Source organism: Schistocerca cancellata, chromosome 4 (genome assembly GCF_023864275.1).
Source record: "Schistocerca cancellata isolate TAMUIC-IGC-003103 chromosome 4, iqSchCanc2.1, whole genome shotgun sequence".
NCBI classification, from domain to species: Eukaryota; Metazoa; Arthropoda; class Insecta; order Orthoptera; family Acrididae; genus Schistocerca; species Schistocerca cancellata.
Genome location: NC_064629.1, coordinates 183,797,059 through 183,808,472, shown reverse-complemented (window position 1 = coordinate 183,808,472; position 11,414 = coordinate 183,797,059). Strand labels below are relative to the sequence as shown.

The following is an 11,414-nucleotide window of genomic DNA, read 5'->3' as shown; positions in this document are numbered from 1 at the left end:
CAGCGTCTGCAGAACAGCAATCTGTGGTGCCTGCAATTCTCTATCGCGGGCACGAAATATGCAAAGTCGCTGCTAACGATCTGTTAGACGCATCGCAATTACTCCCTAGCGGAGCCCTGAAACCTCGGCAGATTCCAGCATGTCACACTGCTGTTCGTCAGTCATACCATGTACCAATTTGACTCACTTATACGGCGGTGCACACAAAGAGATCAAACTTCAGACGGCAGATTTGTCATGAATAAGATGGCTCTCAGCACAGCAAGTTGTCCGAGATGTCTGAGGTCTAAATTGCTGGTGCACCTAAGCCCCCACCACAGGCTTCCCAGTCAAGACTAGTGCTAGTGAAGAGTCATGCTCTACATCTACATCTACATATATACTCCGCTAGCCACCAAGCGGTGCGTGGCGGAGGGCACAATTCGTTCCAAAGTCATATTCCCCCCCCCCCCCTCTCTGTTCCTCTCGCGGATCGCGCGAGGGAAAAATGACTGTCTGAACGCCTCAGTACGACCTCTTATTTCCCTTATCTTTGAATGATGATCATTATGCGATTTGAAAGTTGGTGGTAATAATATATGCTCTACATCCTCGGCGAAGATTGGATTTCGGAATTTAGTGAGCAGCCCCTTCTGTTTAGCGCGACGTCTATCTGCAAGTTTGTCCCACTTAAAACTTTCTATGAGATTTGTAAAGCTCTCGCGATGGCTAAATGTACCAGTCACGAATCTTGCCTCTCTTCTTTGGACCTTCTCAATCTCTTGAATCAGACCCAACTGGTAAGGGTCCCACACAGATGAACAATTCTCCAAGACTGGACGAACTAACGTATTGTAAGCTATTCCTTTGTTGAAGGACTGCATTGCTTCAGGATTCTACCAATAAACGGCAATCTAGGGTTCGCCTTATCCGTTACTTGTGTAATCTGATCATTCCATTTGAGATCATTTCGAATAGTCACACCCAGATACTTGACTGATGTTACCGCTTCCAAAGACTGATCATTTATTTTGTACTCATACATTAATGGGGATTTTCACCTTGTTATACGCAGTAGGTTACACTTACTAATATTGAGCGATAACTGCCTGTCATTACACCACGCATTTATTTTCTGCAAATGCTCATTGATTTGTTCACAACTTTCGTGTGATACAACTTTCCTGTAGACTACAGCTTCATCGGCAAACAGTCTAAGGACGCTGTCAATACCATCAAACAGATCGTTTATGTGAATCCTAAAAAGCAGAGGACCTATTACGCTGCCCTGGGGCACACCTGAAGTTACTCTTGTTTTTGCTGAAGTTGCCCAGTTCAGGACAACATACTGCTCCCTGTCTGTTAGAAAACTTTCTATCCAACCCTCAGCCCGCATCTCGTGGTCGTGAGGTAGTGTTCTCGCTTCCCACGCCCGGGTTGCCGGGTTCGATTCCCGGCGGGGTCAGGGATTTTCTCTGCCTCGTGATGGCTGGGTGTTGTGTGCTGTTCTTAGGTTAGTTAGGTTTAAGTAGTTCTAAGTTCTAGGGGACTGATGGCCATAGATGTTAAGTCCCGTAGTGGTCAGAGCCATTTGAACCATTTTTTTTCTATCCAACCGCATATGTCATTGGATAGGACGTAAGCGCCCCCTTTTTGTAGCAAGCGACAGTGCGGAACTGAGTCAAACGCCTTTCGAAAGTTGAGAAATATAGCATCAACCTGGGAGCCGGCATCTAGAGCTTGTTGTGTATCATGCACAAAGAGGGGCCACTGTGTCTCGCATGACCGCTGTTTCCTAAAACCGTGCTACTTTCTGCAGATGAGCTTCTCAGAATCTAAAAAGGTCATTATCTCTGAACACCAAATATGTTCCATGATTCTACAACAAATCAATGTCAGTGAAATTAGCAGGTAATTATGTGCATCCGATTTTCTACCCTTTTAATAGATTGCTATGACCTGGGCCTTCTTCCAGTCCCATGGAACTTTTCGTCGTTCCAATGATCTCTGACAGATGACGGATAAGAATGGTGCTCTGTTTGTATCATAGTTAACATAAAATCTTACGGGGCTACCATCTGATCCAGATGCCTTTCTGGCGTCTAAGGATCTTAACTGTTTTACAATCCCAGATACACTAAACACTATGTCAGTCATCCTTTCGTTTGTTCGATAATTGAAAGGGGGAATGGTGGTGCAGTCCTCCATCGTAAACGAGTTTTTGAAATATAGGTTTAGAATTTCGGCCTTCTGTTTATCATCATCAGTTACATTACCCATACTGTCAGCAAGAGAAGGTACTGAATTATTTGTAGCGTTCATAGATTTTACGTGCGACCAAAATTTTTGGGGGTTATTTTTAGAATGTGCAAATAAAATACTGCTTTCAAATTCGTTAAAAAGAGTCTCTCATTGTCCTTCTGACAGCTGCTTTCATTTCGCATAATTTCTGTTTGTGAGCGGGGCAGTGACTACGTTTAAAACGACTGTGCAAAATTCTCTGCTTTCTCAGCAACTTCCTAATATGTTTGTTGTAGCAAGGTGGATCCTTTCCCTCCCCTATACTTTTGCTAGGCACATACTTCTCTAGCACTTGGTGGACAATACCTTTAAATTCCAGACCAAAGATGCTCAATACCTTTGTGTCCCGCGGTGAATGCTTGGAATTGACTATGAAGATATTCCATTAGTGACACTTTTATTTGCTTTCCCAAACAAGAAAGCTCTACGCAGATTTCTTTTTTTTTTTTTTTTTTGCATCTTCCACTGACATAGAAGCCACAACGACATTATGGTCGCTAATACCTTCTTCTAGATTAACTTCCTCAAAAAGATCAGGTCTGTATGTCGCCAGGACAAGTGTCCCAAGGGCAGCCCACTCATCACAAAAGTAAGACCAGTTTTCTCTTCAGACGAGAGTCTGAATCTTAAGGTCCACTCCAGACAAACATGTAAATTGGAAGACCATCTCCAGACAGGAGTCTGAATCAGAAGACCAAGTATCACCTCTTGCCACTTTCCATCGAACCTTTCCATCCAAAGAAGAGCGGCGCGTTTCGTCACAGGATTATTTGGTAAGCGTGATAGCGTTACGGAGATGTTTAGCAAACTCAAGTGGCAGACTCTGCAAGAGAGGCGCTCTGCATCGTGGTGTAGCTTGCTGTCCAGGTTTAGAGAGGGTGCGTTTCTGGATGAGGTATCGAATATATTGCTTCCCCCTACTTATACCTCCCGAGGAGATCACAAATGTAAAATTAGGAGAGATTCGAGCGCGCACGGAGGCTTTCCGGCAGTCGTTCTTCCCGCGAACCATACGCGACTGGAACAGGAAAGGGAGGTGATGACAGTGGCACGTTAAGTGCCCTCCGTCACACACCGTTGGGTGGCTTGCGGAGTGTAAATGTAGAAATGTAGATGTAAGCTCCTAAAAGCACTCCAGCAGTCGCATCCACAAGGGTTTCATGCAAATCACTAGACTCCACGAGTTCGATGTCTTCACCCATCACCCTCTGCTCTACTCATCGGCCAATCTTAATCAAAGTTCTTTTTTCACCACAAGTGGACCATTCCTGATTAACAAAGTCGATTGCAGAGATGAGGAGATGTTGTGCTCCCGACTTGTTTTCCTTCCATGGCCATTTTAGGCAGCATGTTATTTTGAGTTTCCATAAAGCTCTAATGTGAACAACACATTTATAATGGAGGTCACCATCTGGGGTGCCTTAACGTTACGGCATATCCAACCAGGGGCCGCAGCTAAACCAAGAGAAGTGCTTTTGTGTTCCAACATTTATCGTTTCAGAGCCACCATAAATGTTTCTTCTGAAGGTGTTTTGAAAGCCTGAGTCTTCCTGCAAAACTCTGAAGCCCACAGGACGGCACCACCTGATGACGCCCTCGATAGCTCCTTTCCACGACGAACATGGACACTTGCGAATTTTTATGGCCACCAGACCTGTTCACAAAGGCCGTTTACTAAGCCGTCGTAACGCATGGTCTGGACGACCTAGATTTCTCTCGCGCCCCCGATCTCTGCTACGGCAAGAGCCGCCTAACAAGTAGGTCCATGTAGGCCGTTTTTCGCCCATCGACTGAACTCATTGTCTACACACTGTGTGAGAACTTCTTGGACCCACTATTCTATCCCTGGTGAGACGTTCTTTTCCCTAATAGCTGCAGCCGGCCATTGTGGCCGAGCGGTTCTAGGCGCTTCAGTCTGGAACCGCGCTGCTGCTACGGTCGCAGGTACGAATCCTGCCTCGGGCATGGTTGTGTGTGATGTCCTTAGGTTAGTTAGGTTGAAGTAGTTCTAAGTTCTAGGGTGCTGATGACCTCAGAAGCTAAGTCCCATAGTGCTCAGAGCCATTTGAACCATTTTTGAATAATGAGAGAGTGGCTCGTCCTCTCTCAAACAGATCAATAAAAAAATACTCCGTGAAACGGACAACGGGAGTTAAGGAAACCGGGAAGGAACGGTGCCACAAATCAACTGGTTATTTCATGCAAATACAATTTATTGAGAAGTTAAAATTTAACTTAAAATCAAATAAATAAGTACTGCAATTTAAATCTTAGGCCACATTTTAAAAGAAATATAACATGCTTTTAACAATGATAATAAAAGGGCCAGCTGCGCCAAAGTTTAGTGGAAATTTGCAATTTAAATCTTGAGGCCACAGTTTAGAGCAATATAACTTACTTTCTTTCTTTCTTTCACTTGCGCCTTTGTCCCACAATGTTCGCAGGGTCGGCGTGGTTACAACGGACTTGGCAAGGTTAACTTAAAGGGGTGGCCGGATGCCCTTCCTGCCGCCACCCCATACCCCCCAGGACGGAATTAGTGTACCCCAGCTGTCTGCGTCTAGTGTAAACCATGAAATAGTGCAGAAGTGTTACAAATGTCTGCGTGTCGTGTAGCCGAGGCGGGATGTGGGGGACCAGCCCGTTATTCACCTAGCGCGATGTGGAAAACCGCCTAAAAACCACATCCATGCTGACTGACACACTGGCTCACGTTGTTAATCCGACGGGCATTAGCGCTCTCGTTTAACTTGGCGGGTTTTAGAGCAATATAACATGCTTTTAACAATATTAATGAGAAAAGAACCAGGTATGTATAAGTTCAGATGATACTTACAATTTAAATCACAAAGCCACCGTTTGAAGAAATATAAAATGCTTTTAATAATAATGAGAAAAGGGCCAGTTACGTAAAAGTTCAGGTGAAATTTGCAATGTAAATTTTAAGGCGACAGATTGGAGAAATATGACTACAAGGTTACTCTTTTCAGACTAATGTAGTCAAACGAAGCCACACTTAATATTCATCTTGTGTAAGGTAACGGCGCTGCATGGAGGCAAGAGGTGCCTTTAGATGGTAATTCTTAAACAAACAATCGGGTGGCGAATCCGGGAGATCGGTCTAGGGCGAAGGAGACGAACCAGGCTGCGAGCAACGTGAAGCGGCAGTCCATACAAACCGAAGAATTGCGGTGTCACTATCCGACGATCGGACGGCCACTGAGTTTCCGCTATCCTCAGCCGGAGACCCGCACTAACTGGCGGACGTAATGATGGCAGACCCCACCAACCGACCGACACGTCCCACACAACGCTCGTCCAATAGGCAATTTCCTGTGTCGGACGGTTACAGCTTTCGCAGACCAACTTGGCTGAGACAGCCTAACTCAGCTCTCACATTGCAACCCGATGTCAAAAAACAACTCGACTCTAACCATGCAAATCCGCTATCTCAGGCCAGCTCCCTTCTCACCCAGGAACACGCCACACAGCACACAGCTAGCACTTCGTCCTGGGCTGACTTCGACCAAAGATGCTTACTGAACAAATACACTCCTGGCCATTAAAACTGCTACACCACGAAGATGATACGCTACAGACGCGAAATTTAACCGACAGGAAGAAGATGCTGTAATATGCAAACGATTAGCTTTTCAGAGCATTCACACAAGGTTGGCGCCGGTGACGACACCTACAACGTGCTGACATGAGGAAAGTTTCCAATCGATTTCTCTTACAAAAACAGCAGTTGACCGGCGTTGCCTGGTGAAACGTTGTTTGATGTCTCGTGTAAGGAGGAGAAATCCGTACAATCACGTTTCCGACTTCGATAAAGGTCGGATTGTAGCCTATCGCGATTGCGGTTTATCGTATCGCGACACTGCTGCTCGCGTTGGTCGAGATCCAATGACTGTTAGCAGAATATGGAATCGGTAGGTTCAGGAGGATAATACGGAACGCCGTGCAGATCCCAATGGCCTCGTATCACTAGCAGTCGAGATGACAGGCATCTTTTATGCTTGGCTGTAACGGATCGTGCAACCACGTCTCGATCCGTGAGTCAACAGATGGGGACGTTTGCAAGACAACAACCATCTGCACGAACAGTTCGACGACGTTTGCAGCAGCATGGACTATCAGCTCGGAGACCATGGCTACAGATACCCTTGACGCTGCATCACAGACAGGAGCGCCTGTGATGGTGTACTCAACGACGAACCTGGGTGCACGAATGGCTAAACGTCATTTTTTCGGATGAATCCAGGTTCTGATTACAGCATCGTGATGATTGCATCTGCGTTTGCCGACATCGCGGTGAACGCACATTGGAAGCGTGTACTCGTCATCGCCATACTGTCGTATCACCCGGCGTGATGGTATGGGGTGCCATTAGTTACACGTCTCGGTCACCTCTTGTTCGCATTGACGGCACTTTGAACAGTGGACGCTACATTTCACTTGTTTTACGACCCGTGGCTCTACCCTTCATTCGATCCCTGCGAAACCCTACATTTCAGCAGGATAATGCACGACCGCATATTGCAGGTCCTGTACGGGCCTTTCTGGATACAGAAAATGTTCGACTGCTGCCCTGGTCAGCACATTCTCCAGATCTCTCACCAATTGAAAACGTCTGGTCAATGGTGGCCGAGGAACTGGCTCGTCACAATACGCCAGTCACTACTATTGATGAACTGTGGTATCGCGTTGAAGCTGCATGAGCAGCTGTACCTGTACGCGCCATCCAAGCTCTGTTTGACTCAATGCCCAGGGGTATCAAGGCCGTTATTGCGGCCAGACTTGGTTGTCTGGGTAGTGATTTCTAAGGGTCTATGCACCCAAATTGCTTGAAAGTGTAATCACATATCAGTTCTAGTGTAATATATTTGTCCAATGAATACCCGTTTATCATCTGCATTTCTTCTTGGAGTAGCAATTTTAATGGCCAGTAGTGTAGTAATTCGATAGCAAACTCGAGCCAGTGGCGCCAGACTAGACCAACGCAAAGTAAAATATGGCGCCACGGCTCACTACTGTTCCTGAAAAAAAATTTAAAAACGTTGAAAGAAAGGCAGTTATGGGTATTGCTCGTGTAAAGTGGAAAATCTGCGCTCGAGCCTAGTCCAACACAAATTTTCATACGATGCAAATGCGTTTCATAATTTAACGTTTTTGACAACTGGCAGCAGTATCTGTTCTATACTACACTAAACTCCGCCCGAACGGGTCATGAAGGCCCAACTGAACCGACTGGTCGCCGTGACATCAGCAGCCAACAGGCGTCACTGGCTGTGAATATGGAGGGGCACGTGGTCAGCACACCGCTCTCCCGGCTGTATGTCAGTTTACGAGACCGGAGCCGCTACTTCTCAGTCAAGTAGCTCCTCAGTTTGCCTCACAAGGTCTGAGTTCACACCGCTTGCCAACAGCGCTCGGCAGACCGGATGGTCACCCATCCAAGTCCTAACCCAGCCCGACAGCGCTTAACTTCGGTGATCTGTCGGGAACCGGTGTTACTAATGCGGCAAGGCCGTTGGCATCTGTTATACTCAAACACTGTAAAATACAGACATTACCCTATTGTACTTTCTTTTATATGACGGTAGTATCTGTTCCCGAAAGAAAGTGGATGACCATGCAGCTTTGCTAGAAATGAAATGATAATTAAATTGACACCCTAGCTGCAAACAGGCGTTGATGTACTTCATTGGGGACATGTTAAAAATGTGTGCCCCGACCGGGACTCGAACCCGGGATCTCCTGCTTACATGGCAGACGCTCTATCCATCTTTTTTTTTTTTTTTTTTTTTTTTTTTTCTGACGCTTTTTTTTTTAATTGAGCAAACGGAGGTTACATATATATATATACACAAAGCAAAAGTTCTTCAAGGTACCAGTTAAACATATACAAATGAGTGTTAGGTAAACAAATTATTAGAATAACATGAAATACAACAAAATAGAACATATCCTGTTTTCCTTTTTTTTTTGTTTTTGTTTAAAAATTTGTATTGAACAAAATAAAAGTACATATATATTCACTATGCAAGAGTTCTTCAAGGTACCATTTAAAAACATACAAATGACTGTTAGTTAAACAAAAAAAATATTAAAAAAAAAACATTAAATACAACAAAATATAACATATTCTGTCTTCTTCCTTGTTTTTTTTTTTTTTTTTTTTTTTTTTTTTTTTTTTTTTTTTTTTTTTTTTAATTGTGTTTGTTTTTGGTCGATGCATGAGAACGTGGATAAGGGTGTTGCATCATGTGACAGGTAGGCATGGTACACCCCAACTTTGAGGGGGGTCAAGGAAGACGCTGCGGAGATAACCGGCAAAAGTTTGTCGGTAAGATGGTTTTCGGGTGAGGGTGCTATGCGCGGTCACAACTTTGTACCAGAAGTCAAGGACTGTATGCGGACCACTCTGAAAGAGATATTCTAAAGCCTGCCCTCGAAACCAGATTAGGGTATGGTGCTTAGCAAGAGGGTAGTGAAATGTCTGGGGCAACAACAGGAAATCCGGGGCTACCGTCGTTGGCGGGGCACGGAGGTAAAAGCCCACGATTCTTTGGATGAGGAGCCATACGTTTTGTTTCAGGGGGCACGTAAGACGGTGCTCGTCGGTGTCTTCGAGCTGACAGTCAGGGCAGAGTGGGGAGGTGGCCAGTCCTATGCGATAAAGTCGACTATTAGTCGGGAATTTTCCATAGACTAAAACATACCAGAGTGCAGACACAGACGACGGTAAAAAGGGTGCATGCACACACCCCCAAACCGTGCGCCAGTTAATGTCAGGATGCTGTAGCACCATGGGGTCGCAAGGGTTGGACAGCGTAAACAAACGATAGTAATCTTTTGTACGGGGAGGACGGGTAACTGGAAGATCGGCCCGAACGTAGCTGAGTTCTATGAAACAATTGGCGACGTAGTACAATAATGGAGAAATAGGTGCCACATTGATCGGTGGATCGAGAGAAGCTGGTCGGAGGATATCTAAGAGACTGCGTGTTAAGGACGGGACCGGCCCCTGCCAGTGCCGCAACAGAGTGTGGACAAAGAGTGCAGAAGAGCGTGCCCGCACGTTGATGAGTCCGAGGCCACCTTTTGCAGGAGGCAGTGTTAGAGTGTTGTAGCGGACTTTGAAAAGTGCCCCTGCTGACACGAAATATCCAAAGGCTGATTGGATGCGGCGGCCAAGGAGTAACGGCATTGGGAGGATCTGGGCGACGTGTACCAGTTTAGGGGCGACATAGATGTTGAGATAGGACACACGTTGGAGTTGGTTTAAGTTACGGTGCACTTGACCGCGGACATGGTGCCGAATCGACTGCAAAAGCCGCCGGTAAGCCAGGGCCACTGTGCGGCGTGTGGAGCTCGTAAATTCGATACCCAAGTAACGAAGGGTGGCACTGACTGGGAGTGGGGTCGGCACCATAGCCGGGAGGCCGCGCCCAATGTGCATCATAGTCGATTTACGGACATTAAGAATGCTACCAGAAAGACGTCCATACTGGTGGATCCATTGGATGGCGTCATTGAGTTCCGTGGAGGAGCAGGTGAGAAAGAGGAGATCGTCCGCATAAGCCCTACAGTAAAAGGTGTGGTCACGCAAAGTGAGGCCCTGCAGTCTAGAGGTAAGTCCAGTGATGAGGGGCTCAAGTGCAATGGCATATAGTAAAGTAGACATAGGGCATCCTTGACGCACAGAGCGGCGTATAGGAATCGGTCCTACAAGCCTCCCATTGACTTGTACCATCGAGACCGCGGGAAGTAGTAACCGGCGAATGGCATCGACAAAAAGCAATGGGAACCCCATATGTGTCGCCACCATGAGGAGGAATGGGTGTCGAACGCGATCAAAGGCACTCGCGAAATCGACGGATACCAGTGCTGCACGAAGGCGACAAACCGACGCCAGTGCAATGAGGTCACGGCATTCCCCTAGGGCTGTTTGTAAGGTGGCCCCACAACCACGTGCAGTCTGCTCAGGTGAAAGGACCGTAGGTAAGACGGTGCGTATGCGCGCTGCTAAGAGGCGTGCATAGATTTTATAGTCTGCATTCAGTAGTGTAAGGGGGCGATATGCAGAGACATGAGACCCTCCCTTCGGTTTAGGCACAGGTAGAAGAATGCCAGTGACGAATTCAGGCGGAATTGGGAAGGACGGAGTAAAGAGTTCCTGAATCATTTCCGTCCAGCGAGGAAGCATTAACGTGGTGAACGCCCGGTAAAACTCCACTGGGAGACCATCTGGTCCGGGTGATTTGTTCTTGGCCCCTTTGTTGATCGCATCTACCACCTCTTCTGCGGTGATTGCAGACATCATGGACGTTGACTCCGCTACGGTGAGGGTCCGAGCAGGGGAAGGACGGAGATCATCAGGAATGGGCGTCGCCATCGGTTCATCGTCATAAAATTGGCGATAATGTTCAGCAAAGGCGGACACGACTGCCGCCTGTGTTGTGTGGTGAACACCATCGGAGGTCGTGATGTTGGGGACGAAAAGCCGACGTCGACGACTATGGTCGGATGCGGCATGGATTGTGGATGGGGTTTCGTCGTGGAGGAGGTCTTGTCGTCGGGAACGTACCACGACACCATGCAGTCGTGCACGCTGAAGAGAGAGAAGACGAGCTTTAGTACGTTGTCGTTCCCTGTGGGTGTCAAGTGATGGAGGGAGCGCATCGAGCTCACGGAGGACGGCGTAGTGAAAATTTGTGGTATCTCGATGCCATGCTGCTGCTTCCTTGCCACATTGTATGAAGGCCTTTCTGATCGCAGGTTTGGCACATTTGAGCCACCAATGGAACGTAGATGTGTACTGCGGAAGGCGTCTTTCGCAAGACGCCCATGTAGTGGCAATACATTGTCGGCAGTGTGGATCATTAAGGAGGGAGGTATTAAGCTTCCAGTAACCTCTGCTGCGCCACACTGACTGAGGTGGCAGAGCCAGGGAGCAAATGACGGCGCAATGGTCCGAAAATGCAAGGGGCCATCGTTCAGCTTGGGCGACTTCATTGCCGAGGTGAGCAGAGACATAAAACCGGTCCAGTCTGCTCGCAGAATGTGCTGTGTAATGGGTAAAACCGGGGGTATTGCCATGAATTTTCTCCCAAACGTCCACTAGATGA

The 11,414-nt window shown here is 47.0% G+C and overlaps 1 pseudogene; it reads right to left on the bottom strand.

The window, feature by feature from the left end:
• Positions 1-7,700: 7,700 nt before the first annotated feature.
• On the bottom strand, positions 7,701-7,818 carry LOC126185735 (5S ribosomal RNA; annotated as a pseudogene).
• Positions 7,819-11,414: the final 3,596 nt, after the last annotated feature.